General features: G+C 40.3%; 1 non-coding gene across 1 annotated transcript; it reads left to right on the forward strand.

Moving 5' to 3' along the window:
- Nucleotides 1-479: 479 nt before the first annotated feature.
- Nucleotides 480-554, forward strand: Trnas-uga. The gene has a single exon. It is a non-coding gene; the product is annotated as a tRNA-Ser (tRNA).
- Nucleotides 555-6,115: the final 5,561 nt, after the last annotated feature.

Below are 6,115 nucleotides of genomic sequence, written 5' to 3' on the forward strand. Positions count from 1 at the left end.
ACAACCGTAGTCTTGAGGTAAAACACGGGACTAGGTAATACGACATCTGGCAACAGAAAGCACACGTCAACAAAACTGTCACTGACCCTTTCCTCTCGGTGCTGAAGCTATGAGTTTAATTCAAGCGAATCTATAATATATTTCGCTTTCTGTCACATTGGTAATAACAGTTTGGTTCAACAATATTTGAGGGAGAGATTTCTTGGCCGACCAGCTGCCTCTGAACACTAAATTCCTTCAGCTACGCCAGTGTTTAAAGAAATCGTCTTAACGCGACTAAATCGTGGTTTGTGAATCGTTTACCAACCGCACTCTGCCGTATTTCGCTGGTTGGAAGGCAAAAAGCTTACTGACAAATTTCACAGAAGGAAAAGGGGGACGAAATGTCTCCCACTGGAAGGTCATGTTGTTTTATTTAAATAATTACAAAATCACGTAAAACGAAAAGTGAGGTTGTCAGTAAAAGGACATTACTGTCGTGCTTGGGTAGCTCAGCTGGTAGAGCACTTGCCCTTGAAAGGCAAAGGTCCCGAGTTCGAGTCTCGGTCCGGCACACAGTTTTAATCTGCCAGGAAGTTTCACATTACTATTGTCAGTATAATGTTGCACTGCCCAGGGCCTGTGATGATAAAAGGCCCGTCTGGATCAGGCATATTGTATATGGAAGTGGAAGAGAGAGCACCACTAAATTTTACAATCCGTATGCATTGCATACACACAGAAATTACTGTTACAGTGTACTTATGGAGCCCAATGGGTTAATTGCGTATTTTCCGGTGAGAAAAAGCACCGGCAAACAGTCTTCGCTACATTAGGTTCCTTAAACTGGTGTCATTCTGAGCTAGAATTTATGGTCAGCGACTAAGCGTAAGGTCAATGGGAAGGATGCGGGTTTTGCAACTGTGAAATACTTTCCCACATTACAGAAGCGAATATTAAATTTGACATCATATTGCAAAAATTTTGAACTTCGGTAGTTTAGAATGAAAATCTTTCTGTTTATTGCAAAGGAAAATGATTGATTTTCTACAACATTCTCTGTCATACACAACTTGAAACAGGTCACGTCGACCAAATCATATGGAAGAACTGACAGCGACATATATCGGAAGGAAGTAAGATCCCTTGCCTTTTGGTTTGGCAGTATTCGACACCCATTTCTAGGCGCAAGTAAATGAAGACAGACAGTGCGTTTGTGTTATCAAGTGACGTCTTTAGCAATTACTTCAGTTTTTATGTAATCTACGAGTAATTGCTGATATTTGATATTAACATGGAAAGAATAGCCGGCCAAAGTGGCCGAGCGGTTTTAGGCGCTTCAGACTGGAGCCACGCGACCGCTATGGTCGAAGGTTCGAATCCTGCCTCGGGCATGGATGTGTCTGACGTCCTTATGTTAGTTAGGTTTGCGTTGGCTTAAGTTCTAGGGGACTGATGACTTCAGAAGTTAAATCCCATAGTGCTCAGATCCATGAATAGAATTCCGTAGACAGGAAAAAGAACCTGTTCCTGGCAACTACTTCTATAATGACCAAAAGGCATTAAATGATGTTCAAGCACATGTGTTCCAGCAGCGGTATGAAGAAAATGATAGTAATAATAACGGTAATATTCGCATTATCCTGTAAATCACAGTGGATTTTCTCGAACTAAGAAATTTGCTGAATTATTGAAAACTTCAAAATGGCTTCACATCGAGGATATGATGCCTAGAAGAGTCTTTACATCCTGCTGACATGAGAATAGCATAATCTCTGCGTCAGAAGATTTCTTCTACTTAACCATTTAATAGACTCGCATTTTTTTCCACCGTGACTAATTATGTAAGCTAAGCATATCATCCGTTACAGCACACTCCTGGGGCTGGGAAATGTGGCCACAATCGTCTGGTGGAACGAACTATCTCAGGTGCAATGCGTGGGGTCAGGCATTTACTTTTAAGAGGCACAAACAGATTTGCTTTACCTCTGGTAATCTCAAGAGAAAGACGTTATAATTCATAATCCACATTAAACAACACGTTCCTTCATTACCAACTGGGCAGAGCCAGTTTACGTTGGGAAACGACATAGGCGGAAGAAATGGTAAACAGTAATACTGTCGCCAGTAAACTTACTTACGTTAGGAAATTTTATTTTATTTTATGAACCGATAGCCATTCGAAGGAACAGGGCTCTTATATTACTTGTACTTGATTGAACTGCAGACGTAGGAAAATTTGGTGCTGGACTGTGATTTGAATTCGTATCTCCTCTCTCGAGGATCTGAATCTCTCGGAACAGTATAGGTCAGTCATTTCGTTCCTTTCCTCAAGACTGCAGTCTCCTCTAGGTCTACTCCAAGGGTAAGTATGTGGGTCCGAATACTGATTCATTACAAAAATATTCATAATTTCATTTCAAGTCCTATCACGCGCATACCGGCCTGCTAGTGAAAATTAATATGCATTTTAATGTCTGTTCATGTGTTGCCAACATTCGCAATAGGTGTCGTTATTTCTGGTCAGACTCGCACACATCTTACTGTTGGTGAGTAACCAATTGATACTTAAGCCATATTCGTGGATGATAAAGAAGGACGGTAGGTGTGCAGTTCGATTGTCGCTCAGGCACAAAAATTTGTATCCTTATTTCAGATTCAAACACCTAGCAGCTGGTACGAAAAACCGATACATAACATTTGATTTTACTTAGTTAACAATCCGATTACGTGTTGGTTTCGTATCTCCGTCACAGAACTTCACATCATGCGCTCCGTCTTTAAATGCATGCACACTTTGTTACTTCTGAATGGAGGTATATCAGACATCTTTCGTGGTTAGTTAACAGAGACGAAAGGAGTCCCTGTTTATTACAAAAACTGTGGTCTTTTATTTTCAAGTTCAGATTTGGTTACCGATATTGGCGAATATTTCGGTAATTCATGACTCTTCATGGCTAGTCGGTAATATGATAAGATTAGATTTGATTTGATTCCATTAATATTTGTTCCATAGATCATGAATTACGAAATATCGTAATAATGTGGAACATGTCATTTTAATGAAAGACTTCTTTACATACCATGATGCAATTTCTTTACAACAATATTTACTCTCTCTCTCTCACACACATTCTTTTTTGTATTTCTCTCTCTCTCTCTCTCTTTCTTTCCTGTCTCTCTCTCTCTCTCTCTCTCTCTCTCTCTCTCTCTCTCTCTCTCTCTCTCTCTCGGCTATCGGCCAGGCACGAAAACGTCATGAATGAATATCTTAGTTTTGAGTACACTTACGAAAGGAATATATAAACAACTATGAGAGTTGCTGATTTATGATGCTTAGTTTACAGTCAGTTCTGACTATCATTAGTAACTACGCTCCAGTCGCTAAACCTAGTTACAGAAATGCAAATCAAACGCTTTTCAGGCCGTGCAGCCGCGTCTTTGAGATGGCAGCTATGGTCACTTCCCAGCCCTCTGTAGGATCACATCGGTTCGTCTTTTCCTGCTGGTACTGTAACTGAGATTTGGCAACAAGGCAAGGTATGGTTTGGCAACTCTGTGATCGACAAGTTACTTCCCGGTGTGCACGGAATTAAGCCTCAAAGTTCACTTGAATTTTCCTGTCATTTCCATTGAATAATCTGAGTTATTATCGCTTGAGGTGTAACAAAAGTCTGTACATTTACGGTTTTCAGCCCAGGAAAGTCGTTGCACGTGGAAATACCTCTTGAGTATGACACAGTATACCAATTAAACACAGACCCATTCGAAATCAAAGTGAGTAGTATTTTACTAATTCGGTTCGATAGAGGCACGCTTGTGTACAGACACTCAGCTTTATTAAAACAGACTTTCGTCGTAAGGTTATTGTGGGTAGTTTCATTTCATTTCTCATATTACAGTGCAAAATTTTCGTAGAGTTTCTTTTAGTGTTGTATAAACAATAGTAAACATGAGAGAGAAATGAATCGTAAACGATATATGCGAATTCTCAAGGTTTGAAGAAGAATAAAATGTCACTACCACACGACACCTAATGTACAAAATACTTTTCTGACGTATTTTGGCACGATGCGCTCTTCCCAAACATAATACAAAAGTTACGAGACGCATCGGCTGCCTGGCTGTCTGTTAAACCTGAAAAGAACAAAATGTCGCTGTACTTAGCCTTTTTTCCACATGCGAATATTTTGAGTTGAGAAGTGAAGGGAATCATGTTCAAAGTTCCATTAGACTGACAACTTCAGCAGACTGCAGAATTGCCTTTTAAAAAATGTATCAGTGGATGTATTTGAACTCGCGTCGTGTTGTCTACAGTGCATTATACTTACCGCTACACTACTAGCTGAACCGTAGCTACGCTTGGTCAAGAAGTCAACAACAAATCCTACAGAACTTCCGCATTCCACAGTGTTGTGAGATAATGGATATGGGTGGATGTAGACTTCTGAGAGATAGACAGTTACAGCTTTTCTTTTGCACCGCACGACGTTTTCAACAAACAGATAGCGCAATAGAGTAGCTCAAGTGGAAAGGAACGCTTTCTATTTAAATTCTTGCATCCTACACTGTTGGCAGTTCTGTGTAAGTGGCAGTTACGACATTTTAATTCGGTGATTAAAAAATAGAGTCGAATGTATGCACTGGGTAGCCGAGGCAGCTAGTTCATGGCGATTCAGTCAAGCAAATTAATGAATGTACTGAACATACTGCAAACCACTACAGGGAGCCTGTGTGTCAGAATTGTCATCCAGTGTGACGCAACGGCGTTACCATACAAAAAGGAGCCACAGAGATGCGTGTCTGGTGGACTGTTGGGTTGCTGGGAGGTTGAAATACTCATGGTCTGGATTCGATTCGAACTTCTGTCGATGATTTTTGATAGGGAGAGACAGATTCTATTCTCTTCTGGCTACGCCAAGTGAAGAAGGTATAACGGCATTGTGGTCTGAAATTCACATTAAACATGATATTCCTTCTCTACCAAGTAGACGTTAGGTTGAACCACAATAAAGTCTGGAGTGGCGACATGTAGAAAGTCTATCACCAGTAATCTTTTTTATACTACTTATATATTTCTAGTGACGAAACAAACGCTTTGTAGGGTCACAGGACACTTATTCCATCTTTTATTTGAGCTTCTGTATGTCGATAAAATTGGCTCTGAACTGGGAATGGAACTCAGACCGCCCTTAACACGGAATTTGATCCCTTCGTGACAATACAACTTGACTACAATTTGTTGTTTGTTCAAAACTGCAGATTCCTCAACATATCCACATATTGCGCCAGAATGGGTTCGAATCCTGGCCCGGTACTAAATTTTTCATTATGTATTATCAAGCTCTGGCATGAGAACACCTATCTGCTGATGGATAATAATTTTAATTTTTAGTGTATTTTCATTCGTTGTCAACACTTACGGTATCTGACGTTTTTGACTCCCAGTGAAACACAGAACTATTTGCGAGGTCACTGTATGTTCAAGGATGTTATTCCGTGCTGCTGGTGGAGAAAAATTCGGTAGCTGACGTCTCTTTGTTTGTAGTCAACAACGATATGTGTGGGGTTCGGTTACCAGTCAGCACTGAACTCTTCGTCATATTATTTCTAGTTCAAACGTGTTGACATGTTGTTGCTTGTGTAACAAACCCATAGCGATAGTTACTGGGCAGGAAAGAATTAATGTTTCATCTCGTCATTTCAGTTAAAACATCTTGCTATTGCCGAGAAAATCCTATATGTCACAGTTGATTGTGCTTCGATAACAATCCGATTATGTTCTGGGTTCGAATCCATGTCCAACACAAAGCTTTACCTCACGGCGTTTCGTGTAAGTTACTTGTGAAGAAGTAGTTCGCTAACTGGGACAATTGATGCTGGGTAGGATTTCGCGTCCGTTAAAATTGTTTACGTCATGTAATTTAAAGTTGATATTTCCTAACTGATACTGTCTAAAATCGAGGTATATCGCTCTCTGTATGCGTAGTCAGGAATGGCTGTTAGTTTCCTGTCAGTCTCGTAATTTTTGCTTAGTCTGCATGACCTGGGTTTGAGTCCATATGCAGAACGAGACGGTTCGTCGTGTCATTTGAAGTTCATACATATTCTCAACTAGCAGCTCGTGAAAAACTTG

The sequence above is a fragment of the Schistocerca piceifrons genome, chromosome 3, assembly GCF_021461385.2.
Source record: "Schistocerca piceifrons isolate TAMUIC-IGC-003096 chromosome 3, iqSchPice1.1, whole genome shotgun sequence".
In the NCBI taxonomy this organism is placed as follows: Eukaryota; Metazoa; Arthropoda; class Insecta; order Orthoptera; family Acrididae; genus Schistocerca; species Schistocerca piceifrons.